The following is a 17181-nucleotide window of genomic DNA, read 5'->3' as shown; positions in this document are numbered from 1 at the left end:
AGGTTCTACTGCAGTTGTACAGGGCCTTGGTGAGACCACACCTGGAGTATTGTGTACAGTTTTGGTCTCCTAATCTGAGGAAAGACATTCTTGCCATAGAGGGAGTGCAGAGAAGGTTCACCAGACTGTTTCCTGGGATGTCAGGACTTTCATATGAAGAAAGACTGGATAGACTTGGTTTGTACTCGCTAGAATTTAGGAGATTGAGGGGGGATCTTATAGAAACGTACAAAATTCTTAAGGGGTTGGACAGGCTAGATGCAGGAAGATTGTTCCCGATGTTGGGGAAGTCCAGAACATGGGGTCACAGTTTAAGGATAAGGGGGAAGTCTTTTAGGACCGAGATGAGAAAAACATTTTTCACACAGAGAGTGGTGAATCTCTGGAATTCTCTGCCACAGAGGGTAGTTCATTGTCTATATTTAAGAGGGAGTTAGATGTGGCTCTTGTGGCTAAAGGGATTGGGGGTATGGAGAGAAGGCAGATACAGGATACCGAGTTGGATGATCAGCCATGATCATATTGAATAGCGGTGCAGGCTCGTAGGGCCGAATGGCCTACTCCTGCACCTATTTTCTATGTTTCTATAACAGTGATCGAGTGTTCTCTCCCCTCTGGTGGGGCAGGTAACATGAAGTCTGTATTTTGGAAGGTCACGGCTGAGGTTATCTTTGTTAAAGTCCCCCAAAACAATGACCATGGAGTCCGGGAAGTCACTCTCTACCATCATTACCTGGTCAGCGAGTTGCATTTGCGCGTCACGTACGCAGGCTTGGGGGGGGAATGTAAACTCCAGCGAGAATATAGGAGTTAAATTCCCTCGGAGAGTAGAATGGCTTGCAGTTTATAAAGAGGGATTCTAGGTTGGGAGAGCAGAAATGTGACAGTATTGTGATGTTGCTGCACCAGTCCTGGTTGGTATAGAAGCATATTCCACCGCCTCTTGATTTCCTTGCTGCCTCCACTTTACCATTCGCTCTGTGAAGTTGAAAGCCAGCCAGTTACAGCGCACTGTCCGGGGTCAACTCGCACAGCCAGGTCTCGGTGAAGCACAGGGCAGCGGCTCAAGAGAAGTTTAAAGGCATGAGTCTTTTCCCAAAAGTAGCCTCAAGCCAGTGTGAGGTCCATGCTCATTACTCTGCAGAGATTGCAACATGTATCTCCGCTGTGCCTGGCTACCACAAGCATTGAGACCGATTAATGATGTGTGAGATACACAGAGCATTGGAATTCAAGCAAGTTGATGCAGACAACTGCACCTTGATGTTCCAGCGAGGATCCATTAATTAACATTTCCTTGCTGACTTGCTTTCATGTTCACCTTGTTGAATCGGAAATTAAAAACAAAAGTTGCATGATTTGTTCTGTTATGCACTTTGATGTAATAATCACCTGTCCAAATGACGGCGGAAAAATGTCATCTTCGCCATGATGAATGAAGCTCTGAAGGACTTTTGAACCGATTTTACAATGAGCAGGGTTACAATAGGAAATAGTTGCTATCACAATTTGCACATAAAACACAGGTGTCAATGAGTCCAATTTCTAGGCTTACAGAATTTAAACGCACATACTTTTGCTTACTGGGTGCGTTTGAGAGCTGAAGTCAACGATCAAGCAGGTGTTGGTTCCTCAGCTGGTGCTATGTTCACACATTTACGTAGTGGACAAAGAATTTCTAGGCCTGGAAGCATGCGGGAACAATATTAAACGAAAAGAAAAGCATACACAGCAGGAAATGCAGAAATCCTTTGACCTAAGAGAGAAACAACATGTTTCAAACTTTTATGAGCTAAAGCATAGATACAGCCAGAATCTTTCTCCTAGAATGGAAATGTCAAACACTTGTTGGCATAGCTATAAGGTGAGAACAGTAAAGTTTAATGAAGATGCATGGGGCAAGATTTTCTACACCGAGGGTTGTGAGTACTGGGGAAGGACAGCCAGGGCACTGCACGCTGCCCTCGGGATGGCTGCTATGGAGAGGAGACGGTTGCCCACCTCTTTGCAGAGTGTGGATTTGCAAAGAGAGTCTGGAGAGGTTTGCAAGGGTCCCTGTCACGGTTTATTCCGAACAGCTCCGTCACAGAGGACTCCATGATTTACGGACTGTTCTCAGGGACGCATTCAGAGACTGACCTCGAGTGCTGCTGTAAGGTCATCAACTCAGTGAAAGATGCTCTTTGGTCTGCCCGAGCATTGTTGACCACCCAGAGGAGCGAGATGTCCGTTGGGGAGTGTTGCCGACTGGCCCGCTGCAGACTGCGGGAGTACGTGCTGAGGGACGCACTGAAGCTCGGTGCAGCCAACGCCAAGGCTCTGTGGGGGAGGACCACAGTCTAGGGTCCTTCCGCCTCTGGACATGGGGGACAGGGTGTGGTGGAGACGCCGCTCAAAATAAGGGATGGGATTCCACGCCAGTGGGCCACATGAGTGGCAAGGGTGGGGGATAATTTTGTGTAAACAGTATTGAATGTTTGTACAGCCTCCGAGAATGTCGGATGGATTTTTTGTATTGTATATATTTATTACTTGAATAAAATCTATTTTGAAAGAAAAAGGGCTGATGGTGAAGGTGGATATGGTTTAAGAGGCTTTGAGAAAGGCTCATGGATATGCAAGGCATGTAGTTGAAGCATCTTGCTTGTTTGCATATCCAAGTCATGTACAGTATATCCATCAGTTTCCTTTTAACAGCCAGGCGTGTTACATGAATTGCAAAAACCATGTTGACTTTGCTTGATTCTATGTGGTCTGCCTCCCTAGATATACACAAAATGCTGATGTAACTCAGCGGGTCAGGCAACATCTCTGGAGAACATGGATAGGTGACATGTCAGTCTGAAGAAGGGTCCAATCCAAAATGCAGCTATCTTTTTCTTTTGCTGCCCGATCTGCGAGACCGGAGTTTGTGTCTGTTTTCCTAGCCATCTGCGAGGTCCTACATGCCTCCCATTTCTAAAAATGTCTATTTGGTCCCCCAGCGCCAGAGGAAAACTAGGATGCTGTCAGTTCCTTCCCCCTACCATTTTTGGGCTCCGTTTCATCCCCGTCCCTCAGGGTTATTAAATTCTAAATAACAACTTATTAAGAGTGTGTTAGGGGTTAGCATCCTGGTCTTCTGGTCCCAACTGTTTCCGGCATTTGTAGCTCTATAGGTACCCTTTGCCAGGTCTTCCGAGAAGCAAGGCAATTGGCCTCCCTCATCTCTACATAATCCTCACATGTTCTTTCTTGATTCCAGTCTGGAATCTTCGAAAGATGTGCCTCAACCACTCTCTGGTGATAGGTCCTGAGTCAGTCCTGAAGAATATTCCAACCAACTGGCAGACCTACTGTGACGCGGACTATTGACAGTAGTGTCTATAAAAGGGACTGTGGCACCAGGCTCCTTTTCTGAAGAAGAAACCTTCTTCAGGCAGACCCTCTCCCCTCTCTATCCCCCCTGAATCAGTCATGAAGAAGAGTCCAGACCTGAGACGTCATCGTAGTGTCTATAACTGTGGCAACAGGTCCTTATCCCGAAATGTTGCCATCCCATGTTCTCCTGCCTGACCCTCTGAGTTATTAAAGCACTTTGTATCCTTATTTGTAAACCAGCATCTCTTTTCTACTCATTCTAGTATCCACTGCCATTATTTCCACAATGAACCAGTGGGAAAGTATGTATGGACGTAAATTTTAGTATAAAGTGGGAACTTTTAAACGTTTATGTCCCTTTTGGAAGTTTAAGAAACACGCCAGAACTTTTGACTGGTTACATTCCTATTGGAAATTGATGTGTTACCGGGAAAAAGTCAAAAACATTTGCAGCCATAAACAATCTGAAGGAAATTACCCTCCGCCACGAAAATAAACAAGCTTGGCTGTCTGTGCAGAAAAATACACCCTTGTCCTGCTCATTGCAAAGAATTCTGCACAATCTGAGTATGGGCTGGTTCCCATTCAAAAATTGTGGAAACAGGCCCTTCAGCCCAATTTACCCATGTTGACCAAGATGTCCCATCTGAGCCTGTCCCATTTGCCCATGTTTGCCCTATAGTCCCTCTAAACCTTTCCTATCCGTGCACGTGTCCCAAGTGCTATGGATTGGTAAGGCCATCCAGGAGCAGATGACTGGGGTTGAGAGGGAAAAACAGGTCCATTTCAATCAAATGTGTGTAGTGGTGGGGCGAGGGGAGGGGGAAATCCAAGGGGTGTGGGTGGTGAGGGAAGGAACTGCAGATGAGGGTTTTTATACCGCGATAGATGCAAAAATGCTGTTGGGGTTCTGTAACCAGAAGGGGTCCAACTAAAAGTCACATATATTATTTTTCCAGAGACACAGAGAAATAGATGGCATTAGTTTTTGAACGTGTGGGGGATAACTGCTGGAGGAACTAGCAGACCAACCTGGGGGAGCCAGGACTTGATGGGCCACATGGAGGTAATGGGACATGAGATCTTACAGGGTGGCCTCCCGGGGGACCTTCCGGCCCAGCTGGGAGTGAGAAATTGCAAGCCTGTGGTGACGCATCCCTCTAATGGCAAGGGGGGGGGGGGGGGGGGGGGGGGGGGGTGCATTAGAGAGTGTCTCCCCCCCCCCCTATAATCCCCCCCCCTCCTACGGTAGGGATAAGGGTTGCAGATTTTAAGCTTGAAATTGTGCATAGAGGAGTGCATACGGCACGATCAGCCACTTTTGTAGCGATTGTGTCTTTGGTAACGTACAATTGACATGCACCATTTATGCTTTAAATTGGATTAGGTAAGAATAAGGTTAGGCTAAATTACATTCCTAATTACATTACACAGTAGAGCCAGGCGGTGATCAACAGGTGCAGCAGATTAGTATCAGCCATGATCATATTGAATGGCGGTTATGCAGAGCTCGAAGGCGAAAGAATGGCCTACATCCTTCTGCCACAAATAAATTTCTAGTTACCCTATGTTAGAAACAAGAATGACCTTGCCATATATTTCATGTATGGGTTCAATCAGATAAGATATATATTCATGCATGTTATGCATTAGGTATAGTAGGCCATTCGGAGTCCTGCACCGAAACAAGATACAAGGATCATACCAAGTCAATGTTACCTGCCTCTTTCTCCATACACATGCCACAAGGGCACATCTAACTCCCTGGTTAAATATAGCCCAATGAATGGGCCTCAAACCCTCAGTGGCAGAGAGAATATCCATCACTGTTACCACTGCACAAAAAAGTTCTTGCTCATCTCGGTTTTAAAGGATTTCCCCTTTATCCTTAAGCTGTGACCACCTGAATTCCCCCCCTTTTTTCTGGAACAATGCCCATATGTCCAACAAGTATATGTTGTAATATAAATCCCAGTGCCTCAAGCTTCTTATTAGTAGAACCATATTATATAGAAACAGGCCCTTCGGCCCACCAAGTCCACACTGACCAACAATCTACAATACACCAGTTCTATCCTACATGCCAGGGACAATTTACAGAAGCCAATTAACCTACAAATCTGCACTTCTTTCGGATGTGGGTGAAACCGGAATATCCGGCGAAAATTCATGTGGTCATAGGGAGAATGTACAAATACTGTACAGACAGCAGCCGTAGTCAGGATCAAATCTGGGTCTGTGGTGCTGTTAGGCAGCAACCCCACTGCTGTGCCACTGTGCCACCCCATTAAATTATTTTTTCTTTAATATATTTATTATGGTGTCACATCAATAAAGATGAACACATGATTCTGATTTATGCCCCTAGTCTCCAGTTATTGTGTTTTACATCTATATGGCAGGTTATCAACCTCTTCAGTCTGAAGGGTCTCGACCCGAAACATCACCATTCTTTCTCTCCAGAGATGCTGCTTGTACCACTGAGTTATTCTAGCTTTTTGTGTCTATCTTCAGTTTAAACCAGCACCTGCAGTTCCTTCTTACACTCTTTGTTAAGCGAAAAAGGTCCTATTCTCATAATATTATTCACCTCAACTAAATATTTTCTTCACCTCCGTTGCTGCAGAGAATACAATCCCAGTTATCAAATCTTTCTTCTAAGTAAAAAAAAAAATTTCAGCCCTGCCAACATCTTCATAAATCGCCCCTGGATCCTCTCCAGTGCAATTGCACCTTTTCTATAACGTGTTATAGTCTTACAGCATAGAAACAGACCCTTCATCTCAACTTTTCCTGCAGGTCAAGATGTACCCATCTAAAACTAGTCCATTCATCCACAATTTGGCCCAATATCCTTTTAAACTTTCCTGTCCACGTACCTGTCCAAATGTCTTTTAAACACTGTCATTTACCTGTCTACTTCACCGGCAGCTCGTTCCACATACCCACACATCCTATGGAAAAATGTGAAAATGTTGTTCCTCAGGTTCCTATTAAATTGTTCCTCTCTCACTTTAAACCAGGGGTGTCAAACACATGAGGGAGAGTGTGTATCAGTATGTGTGAGGGTGGTGTGTGTGAGTGTGTGTGTACGAGTGTGTGTGAAAGTGTGTGCGAGTGTGTCAGTATGTGTGAGAGTGTGTATCAGTATGTGTGAGGGTGTGGGTGTGAGAGTATGTGTGAGTGTGTGTGTGAGAGATTGTGTGTGAGTGTGTGTCAGTGTGTGTGAGAGTATGTGTGAGGGCGTGTGTGGGAGTTTGTGTGTGAGTGTGTGCAAGAGTATGTCAGTATATGTGAGAGTGTGTATGAGAGCGTGTGTGAGAGTGTGTGTCAGTGTGGATGAGGGTGTGTGTGTGAGGGTGTGTCAGTGTGTGTGTGTGTGAGTGATTGTGAGAGTGTGTCAGGTTGTGTGTGTGAGAGCGTGTGTCAGTGAAGAGGTGACAACACCCAGAGTGAGCGGAAATTCAGAGACTTGGCAAAGATCTATGAAACTAAAGATCTATGATCTTTGCTCTGAACTAAACTACTTTTTGACACCCCTGCTTAAACCAATGCCCTATAGTTCTTGAATCACCTATTCCGGGGAAAAAGACTATGCATTCACCTTATTATAAATAAAGCAAAAATTGTTTTAGAGGTGAGTAAAAGCCATGAGGGGAATATAACTCTCTCTAACTTCTACAGGTGCACAGTAGAGAGCATGCTGACCAGTTGCGTCATGGCTTGGTTCGGCAACTTGAGCGCCCTGGAGAGGAAAAGATTACAAAAAAGTAGTAAACACTGCCCAGTCCATTATCAGTTCTGACCTTTTTTCCATCGAGGGGATTAATCCCAGTTGCTGCCTCAAAAAGGCTGGCAGTATCTGTTCTGTCAAAAGACTGGTCTGTCAACTCTGACTCCCTCTACAAAAATGGCCAGAGCAGACTCTTTTTCCTCAGAAGGCTCAAATACTTCAATGTGTGTAGTGATATGCTGCACATGTTTTACAACACTGTGGTTGCAAGTGTTATTTTCTACGCTGTTGTCTGCTGGGGCAACAGCATTAGTGAAAAAAACAACAAGAAGCTGGTCAAACTGGTTAAACGAGCTAGCTCAGTGCTGGAGGGGAGAGTGGACTCTGGGATGGATGTGCTTGAGAGGCGTATGAGGCACAAGGTGCAGGTCATCCTGGAAAACCCCGGGCATCCCCTCCATGTAATTCTGGAGAGTCAAAAGAGCACTCGGAACAACAACCGGCTCCTCTCCCTGCCCTGTAGAACGGAGCGGTTCAAGAGATCCTTCACCCCTGCAGCCATTAGATTTTATAATTCGGACCGCTAGGCTGTAGGGGGATGCATTTTTGCAATTTTTAATTTTTAATTGTTAATTATTGGTCTTTTTAAATATTTATTGCTCTCAGGTAGTGTCCACAGTGTATTCTATGTATTTTCTGTCTGCGTTCGTTTTGAATCTGTGGGTTTGTTGGTTGGGGGCTTCTGGACATCTGAATTTCCCTGAGGGGATCAATAAAGTATTTATTATTAGTACCACCAAAGACCCACACCATCCTGGCCACACACTCAATTCCCTGCTACCTTCAGGTAGAAGGTACAGGATCCTGAAGACTGCAACAACCAGGTTCAGGAATAGCTACTTCCCCAAATTAAACCTGGCTCGGACAAAACTCTGATTATTAATAACCACTTTCTGTTATTTGCACTTTACCAGTTTATTTATTCATGTGTGTATATATTTATATCATGGTATATGGACACATTTATCTGTTTTGTAGTAAATGCCTACTATATTCTGTGTGCTGAAGCAAAGGAAGAAGTTCATTGTCCTATACAAGGACACATGACAACTTGACTTGACTTGACACTTGACTTGATATAAGGCTTATATTATCCCCTCGTGGCTTTTACTCACCTCTAAAACAATTTTTGCTTTATTTTGAATTTCCAGCACCTGCCGATTTTGGTTCCATGAATGTCAAATGGAATAATTAGTACTGCAGTTAGATTGCCATTTTAAATAGTGTGCGATGAGCTTAAGACAATCAAATTTCTTGTTCTTTACGGGAAACCCGCCGACCGAAAACTATTCTCATTGGTGAGCTTGGAGGAGATCTGGAAGCCTTGGGCGAATTGAATTGTTCGTGACTTTATTTATTTATTTACAAAAAAATAAATATATTTTTGAGTGTGAGAAATTCTGTGATCAGCGTGAGAATTTCACGAAATGCGTGAGTCTCACGCTCAATGTGTGAGAGTTGGCTGCCCTGTGTTTCCACCCTGTATGACTCTATAACTCTAAAGTGAGCAAGGATGATCAAGGAAAGGTGGAGCCCACAATGGTCCTTTGATGGCTGTGGAGAAGGTGTTAATGAGTGGATACGAACAGTGAAACTAAGCAGGTCGACAGTGAAACTAGTCGGACGACTAGGCTGGGTGGAGGGACAGAGATAGAGGGGATGTAAAGGTTGGTTCAGCCCATTGATTCTGCTCTACCATACAATCATGGGTTTAATGGATATGCAGGATATGGATCACATGCAGGGAGAGGAGATTACTTTAATGGCATCATGATCAGCACGGACGTTGTGGGCCGAAGGGCCTGTTCTGTGTTCTAAATTCTACCATAGTTTAATGATTCACACACCAGGTCATCCTGGCCACTCCCTCTCCTCCCCTCTCCCATCAGGGCAAAAGGTATGGAAGTGTGAAAACGCACACGTCCAGATTCAGGGACAGTTTCTTCCCAGCATTTATCAGGCAACTGAACCATCCTACCACAACCAGAGAGCAGTGCTGAACTACTATCTACCACATTGGTGACCTTCGGACTATCTTTGATCGGACTTTGCTGGCTTCACCTTGCACCAAACGTTATTCCCTTAACACGTATCAATACACTGTAAATGGCTAGATTGCAATCGTGTATTGTCTTTCCGCTGGCTGGTTAGCACGCAACAAAAGGTTTTCACGCTACCTCAGTACACATGACAATACTGAACTTACACTTTATGGGGGGTTTTTTCAGCTGACGGATTGACTACATCTTCGGCGTAAGGTACGTTCGGCCCAGTTTTATTCGGCACAACTTGTCCTGATATATGGGAGCAAGGGAATTCCCAAATGTGGTCAGTTAGGATTTATTGGTCGTATGAACTAACTTCAGGCAGCCCCGCCATTCCCTCTCTTTCTATCCCTCGGTTTAAACCAGCCTCTGCAGTTACTTCCTATATATATCTATAACTAGACTAAGAGGGACCCGTTGGGTCCCAGCATCACACAGGGCTGGTCATCCAACGCAATATTCCACCTCTCCATCAATTCTAATATTGGTGGCCAGGGGGGGGGGGGGCTTTCTGGAGCGCTAGTATGGGTGGTTGTGGGCTGAAGGGACTGGTTTCCAGAGGGCTAGTATGCAAATTGTGCGCCAAATGGATTCTTGGGCTGGCGTCTCAGTCAATCAAGCCTGTTGTGCTGGCAACTCACTCACGGCTGCTAGGCTGGTAGTTGACTCACGGCTAATCCTTGAAATTCTATTTCAAGCAGGGTATAAGGCCACCAAATTCAAGTGCAGTTTCTTACCACTTCTAGCAGGGTGCAAGGCCGCCAAATTCAAGTGCAGTTTCATACCATTTGAAGTAGGGTGCAAGGCCACTAAAGACAGCGAGTCGTGACCTCTCCCTCCACCATCTTGCAGAGACTGAGCCACACCCACATTTCCGGGTTTTATAACCCCACCCCCCCCCCCCCCACACACACCGGAAAAGGTGTGGCTTTCATTGAGTGATTGACAGGAGAGAGATTCTCAACATTTAAAAAAAAACTAATAACACTTTTATTTTTCATTGATGCGAAGAATTCTCTGTACCTGCTCAGCGGAGGGGAACCGAGTAAGATGGCCAAAAATCACAGCCGTAAGTTTTATCAAAATCAATATACAGTGCAAATAGGAAGTAAGTGCATTTACAGTAGTGCCTACAGTAGTAAGTAATGCATTTCAACTTCAAGCCAAAGCTCCCAAGCCACCACTTACAGTAAGTAGTGCCTTTCAACTTCATGCCACCATTTGCAGTAAGTAGTGTTTTTCAACATCAAGCCACACCCAAGCCACCATTTGCAGTAAGTAGTGCCTTTCAACTTCAAGCTACACCCAAGTCACTATTTGCAGTAAGTAGTGCCTTTCAACTTCAAGCCAAAGCAACCAAGCCACCATTTGCAGTAAGTAGTGCCTTTCAACTTCAAACCAAAGCTCCCAAGCCACCGTTTGCAGTAGTAGTGCTTTCAACTCCAGCCAACATTCAACTTTCAACTTTCCAACTTCAAGCCAAAAGCACCCAAGTTTCACCATAAGTAAGTCGCACCATTCAACTTCGAAGCCAAAGCAACACAGCCACCATTTGCAGTAATAGGCCTTTCAATTCAAGCCAAAAAAACTCCAACCCCATTGTGTAAGTAGTGCCTTTCAATTAAAAGCCAAAACACCCAAGCCACCATTTGCAGTAAGTAGCGTCTTTCAACTCCATGCCACCATTTGCAGTAAGTAGTGCCTTTCAACTTAAGCAAACCCAAACTTAGAACCAATAGTCATTTGTTTTGCACGCTTTAGAACCAATAGACACTTTTTGCAAGCTTTAGAACCGATAGACATTTTTTGCAAGCTTTAGAACCTAGACATTTTTTTGCAAGCTTTAGAACCAATAGACATTTTTTGCAAGCTTTAGAAACAATAGTAAGTTCCGGTGGAGGAGCGACTATGGTAAGAGCGGACTCTGCAGTCTGTCGCGTTTTTTATTTTTTGTCTAGGTTTTATGTAGTTTTTTGTTTTTTTGTTGGGGGGTGTTTGTTGTGGGTGGGTTGGGGGGGGGAAACCTTTCATCAGTTCTCTATCATTTTGACTCCCGGCCCCTGCTATTTCGGCAGTTATTTAGCTCTGCTTAGTGAAGACAGAGAACAAAGCTAGGTAGTCAATTGGTCTGCCATGCCCTTGTTACCCATGATCAATTCACCTGTTGCTGACTGCAAGGGACATACACTTGTTTTAACTAATCTTTTTCTCTTTACATATCTATAAACACGTTGGCAGTCAATTTTTATGTTCCCTGCCAGTTTTCTTTCATAATATATTCCTTTTCCTAATTAAGCCCTTTGTCTTCCTCTGCTGGACTCTGAATTCTCCCCAGTACTCTGTAGGCTGCCTTTTCTGGCTAATTTGTCGCTGCATCTTTGTTTTGAGACTATCCTTAATCCTTGTATCCACGGATGAACTACTTCCAAGATTTATTTTTTGCCAAAACGGGGGTGAAACAATTGGGTAGTCAGCATGCAGTCTTAAAGGCCTGCCATTGCATATCAACCGTCAACCTTACGATCCAATGCCGTCGTGACCATATCTTGGCCATCATTTCACGTCTTCATACCCTAAAAGTTAACTTTCTTTAAGTTCAGGACCCTGTTATGATACACTGTCACTATCATCCATAATGAAGAACTCAACATATTTTGGTCACTCTTGCCAAAGGGGCCACGCCCACAAAAAGACTGTGCTAACTAACCCTTCCTCAGTACTCAATACACAATATAGAAGAGCAGGCTCTTTGCTCTCTCATTGGTTCCTCTACATGTTGGTTTAGAAAAATATCCCGATACATTCCAAGAAAGAAAGCCTCTTCCTCAGCACCCTTGCAACAATTTGATTTACCCAATCTATACGCTAGATTGAAGAACACCCCTATCACTGTTTTACCCTTGTTGCACGCATTTCTAATTCCTGTTTGATGCCCATCCCAAATCCACTACTACTGTTAGGTGGCCTGTACACAAACTCCCACTAGCGTTTTCTGCCCCTGGGCGTGTTTTGTAACTCTACCCCATATAAATTCAACATCCTCCAAGGTAATGCCAACTTCCTTCTATTGCGTTAATATGCCTCTTCTAAACCAGCAAACGCTACCACACCTCTTTCCCTTTCTGTCTCTCCCTCTCTTGGAATATGAATATACCCTGGATGTTCAGCTCCCAGCCTTGGTCACCCTGGAGCCATGTCTCCGTGATCCCAACTATATCATAGTCATTAATAGCTATCTGCACATTCAACTCATCCACCTTATTACGAATGCTCCTTGCATTGAGACACAAAGCCTTCAGGCTTGTTTTTACAACTCTCTTACCCCTTATACGATTATTTTGAAAAGTGTCCCTTTTTGATTTTTTTTCCCTGGATTGTCTGCTGCCATTTTCACTTTCACCTTGCTACCTATTCTTACTACCCTCATTTTACACCCCTTGGTCTCTACGCTCACATTTATGTAAGAAAACACTTTCCCTTTACAATCCATCCAGCAACTATCCCATTCGACACCCAACACCCCCCTATTCAGTTTTAAAAACCACAGTTGTGATAGCAGTGGCAAACCTGCCTGCCAGAATGCTGGTCCCCAATGGTTTTTAAGATGCATCAAGTACCTTTTGTTACAGTTCCCCCTTACCCAAAAACAGATCCCAGTGATCTAAGAATCTAAATCCCTGCCCCGTGCACCAGATCCTCAGCCACACGTTCAGGTCCCGTATTTCCCTGTTCCTGCTCTCGCCAGCACGGGGAACTTGAAGCAACCGGAGAGATAACAACCCTGGACGGTCATGCTTTTCAGCAATTTTTCGAGGCTCTCTAAAGGCACGTGCAGAGAATATTCATCCCTTTCTTTACGAAAATCGTTTGTGACGACATGGCACTACATTTCCGGATGTTCACCGTCAACCCTTGCGGATTTCTCTGGCACTCTATCCGTGACAATCCTGGACTACTGGCACCAGGAAGGCAGCACACCATCCTCGCATCAGGTTCTGTTGGCCGCAGTAAACCCTCTTGGTACGTACCTCTACAAATGGAGTCTCCCACTACAATGGCATTGCCTGCCTTAGGCCTTTTTGGTTTTGGCTCAACAGCCCTATTCGCATCGCTAGCCAGTCCGCCACTCAGTGTAAACACATCTTCTGTCCCAACAGCTTCTAAGCGGGTGAACCTGTTCACAATTTCATGCTTCCATCCCTTTCTCACTGTCTCCACCTTCTCTCCTCCAGTACCTTAGGTTTTGTAACAATCTTACGGTAGGACTTGTCCGAGGAACATACTCCGTTTTTGTCGAGGAAAGGACTCCGTAGAAATTGTGCGAGGATCATCTTTAATATGGAGCGACAATTGGACAAATTCCTTGATAGTCCAGAATCATTGAGACGAGTCTGGGAACAAATGACCATTATGTTGGAGCAATGACACCATTAGATAAATGCCGAGTAGATATGGGAAAGATTGGTATATACAAATAGATGGTATGTTTGTATGCAATCTATGAATTATCTCCAGAAAATAAGCAATGTAATGTTTTTGATGGATTCTTTGAAAAGCTTGTATTGAGCCTACAGGGAGAAGGCCATTCTGGATGTTTAGTGTTATGTAATGACCCGGATTTGATAAAGGACTCGAGGTTAAGGAAGCAGAGGAGCAGCAAGAGTGACACATAGTATTGTCAGGTTTAATCTACAATGGGAGCAGGGAGAAGTAGTAGATCGAGGGATGGTGTGAAGTGTTGCAGTTGAATAAAGGGAACTACGCGGCCATGAAGGGAGGAAAGGGCCCAAAGTTGACTGGGAAAGATACAATAGCAGGGGGATGACCATGGAACAATAATGGCAGGTTTTGCTATGACTAAGACCGAAGGGGCCGGATTCAGTTCATTAGGGGTAGGACGACAGATTCCAAGGGTGAAAGGGAACGGACGACATGGCTTAACAAGGGGAAGTCAGGGGAACAGTTATTAGAAAAATTAAAGCAAAAGAAGGACAACGTTAGAAGGAGAGAGCGGGAAGCAAGAGGATTGGGTAATGTTTCGGAGCAGCAACAGAAGATAACCAAAAAGACAATACAGGGGAGAAAAGAGGAGGTACGAAGGTAAGCTAGCCAAGAAAATAAAGGAGGACAGTAAAAGCTTCTTTAGTTATGTGAAGAGGAAAAAAAATTAGTTAAGACCAAAGTAGGACCCTTGAAGACTGAAAAAAGTTGAATGTATTTGCGGGAAAACAAGGGAAATGGCAGATGAGTTGAACAGGTACTGTGGATCCTGTCTCAGCTAGAGGAGGACACAAACAATATTCTTGACTGATAGTAAGTGGGCAGAGGATCTGCGGTGACGGAGGAACTGAAGGAATCTACCTTAGGTAGGAAATGGTGTTGGATAGACTGATGGGACTGAAGGGCCTAAATAAACTCCCCCAGGGCCAGGATGGTCTGCATCCCAGGGTACTTAAGGATGTGGCTCTAGAAATAGTGGATGCATTGGTGATCATTTTCCAATGTTCAGTAGATTCAGAATCAGTTCCTGTGGGTTGGAGGGTAGCTAATGTTATCCCACTTTTTAAAAAATGCGGGAGAGAAAACAGTGAATTATGAAGAATTCTAAAATAATTTTTAAGAAGGGAGGGAGGGAGAAAACGGGGAATTACAGACCAGTTAGTCTCACATCGGTAGTGGGGAAACTCGAGGTCAGTTATGAAAGCTGGCTAAGACAGAACATTTCGGACTAGTGGTGGGGGGATCGGTCTCAAAGTCAGCAGGGCTGTATGAAGGGGGATCTCATGGCTGAACTAATCATATAGACACTTTTCGAAGAGATGTAAGAGAGGAAAAAGGGATTAGTGAGAATCAGTGGATGTTTTTGTAAAGGGACTTTCAGAAGGCACGGGGACAAGGTCCCGCATCTACCATCTGTAGTGGGGAAAAGAGCGACATCGGTATTGGGAGTAGAGAGCTGACCTGGATAGAGAAAGTGGTGGCAGCCATGGAAACAAAAGCACTCGGATTAAACGGGTATTTCATGGCAAATGGCAGGCAGTAGCATAGTGGAGTTACGCGCAAGGCTCGGGTGCTGGGACTTCTAGCTATTTAACGCAGTGGATAGCTTTACGATATGGACTTTCAATGATTTGGGACAAGGGTCCAACATAAGAAGATTAGTATTCAAACTCAAGCCAGGTATTGGATGGGTTCAATTTTCTTGCTGTGTAGAGAAACCTGGCTGCAAGACAGGAAGCAAAGCAGAGCAATAGGAGTCAACAGGTCCTTTTCCAGAATTGCAGGCTTTGACTAGTGTTGGCTCGTGCTGGGAACCCCAGCTATTTACAATATATATTAATGATTTGGATGAGGGAATTGAAGGCAATATCTCCAAGTTTGCGGATGACACTAAGCTGGGGGGCCAGTGTTAGCTGTGAGGAGAAGATTCTAGGAGACTGTGCAAGGTGACTTTGGATAGCTGGGTGAGTGGCAATGCAGTTTTGTTGGCAAGGCAGTATAATGTGGATAAATGTGAAGAGGTGTATCAATTTGGTGGCAAAACGGGAAAGCGATTATTCTGAATGGTGGCCGTTTGGGAAAGGGGGATATGCAACGAAGCCTGGGTTGTCATGGTACACCAGTCATTGAAGTAGGCATGCAGGTGCAGCAGACAGTGAAGAAAGCGAATGGTATGTTAACATTCATAGCAAAAGGATAACAAGAGGATTTGAGTATAGGAGCAAAGAGGTCCTTCTGCAGTTGTACAGGGCCCTAGTGAGACCACATCTGGAGTATGGTGTGCAGTTTTGATCCCGTAATTTGAGGAAAGACATTCTTGCTATGGCGGGACTGTCATATGCGGAGAGAATAGAGCGGCTGGGCTTGTGCACTCTGGAGTTTAGAAGGATGAGAGGGCATATTATTGAAACATATTTTTAAGGGTTTGGACATGCTGTAGGCAGGAAACATGTTCCCGATGTTGGAGGAGTCCAGTTCCAGGGGCCACAGTTTAAGAATTAGGGGTAAGCCATTTAGAATGGGGACGAGGAAACCATTTTTCTCTTTGAAGAGAGAGCTAGATAGGACCCTTAAAGATAGCGGAGTCAGAGGGCATATGGGAAGAAGGCAGGAATGGCCTACTCCTGCACCTATTGTCTATTGTCTGTTGTGTAGGGACAGGTGTTGCATCTCCTGTGGTTGCAGGGCAAATTGTGTTATGTGCTTGCTTATATCCAAGAGTTATGAATGAATGAATGAATGAATGAATGAATGATTGAATGAATGAATGAATATGAATATAACTTTAATTGTCATTCAGGTATACACATAGACACAGTGCACATTGAACGAAATTTTGTTGCATTGACTCTTCAAAGTAGCAGCAGAATATAACATTTATATCAGGCGATCAGTAAAAGTGCTTAGTGTGCCCATAAACGTGCTTCATGGGCTTAGTTCTGTAAAATAGATATACAGGAAAGTTTTTAAAAGTGGCAAGGTATAAGAAAGTTCTAGCATCGGGTTTGAGTGTGAGTTCAATAGTCTTATGGCCTGGGGGATGAAGCTGTTGCAGAACCTGGTTGTCCCGCTCTTCATGCTGCGGTACCTCCTCTACCCAGAAGTTCAGTAGCAGTTCTGATGGGAGGTAAACAGAAGTGTATTGGTGGTTGTGTGGGGGTCTCATGCGTAAGCCCTTACTGCTCTAAGTCAGACAGATGACGTGTTGCACAATGACCAAATGTACAGCTGGAATGAGAAGAGAAGTCCCAATGATTTTGTCGGTTCTGTCTCGTCCTGGGTAACTCTCTGAAGCGCACTTCCTGTCCCACCTCTACAGCCGCTTGCACCACAGTTGTGATGTGCAATCCAACAATGACCTCATTACTTTATAATCTTCATACTGTGCTGCTTGTCAGTGGTCCAGGGAGGTGGTAGATGTGGAACAAACTAGTGTTCAACCTGAGGAGGGCAAGTACACACCAGGCTGTGCCCGTTTTACCA

At 44.6% G+C, this 17181-nt stretch overlaps 1 protein-coding gene across 1 annotated transcript in view; it reads right to left on the bottom strand.

Moving 5' to 3' along the window:
- LOC129707882 (androgen-dependent TFPI-regulating protein) overlaps positions 1–7874 on the bottom strand; it is an 85140-nt gene extending 77266 nt beyond the window's left edge. Inside the window, exon 1 of the mRNA XM_055653300.1 lies at positions 7167–7874. The gene's annotated coding sequence lies outside the window, so the exon portion shown is untranslated. The remainder of the gene's footprint in view (positions 1–7166) is intronic.
- Positions 7875–17181: the final 9307 nt, after the last annotated feature.

This window comes from Leucoraja erinacea, chromosome 2, assembly GCF_028641065.1.
Source record: "Leucoraja erinacea ecotype New England chromosome 2, Leri_hhj_1, whole genome shotgun sequence".
In the NCBI taxonomy this organism is placed as follows: Eukaryota; Metazoa; Chordata; class Chondrichthyes; order Rajiformes; family Rajidae; genus Leucoraja; species Leucoraja erinaceus.
Note: the sequence above shows the minus strand (reverse complement) of the source record. Positions and strands in the feature narration are given on the sequence as shown.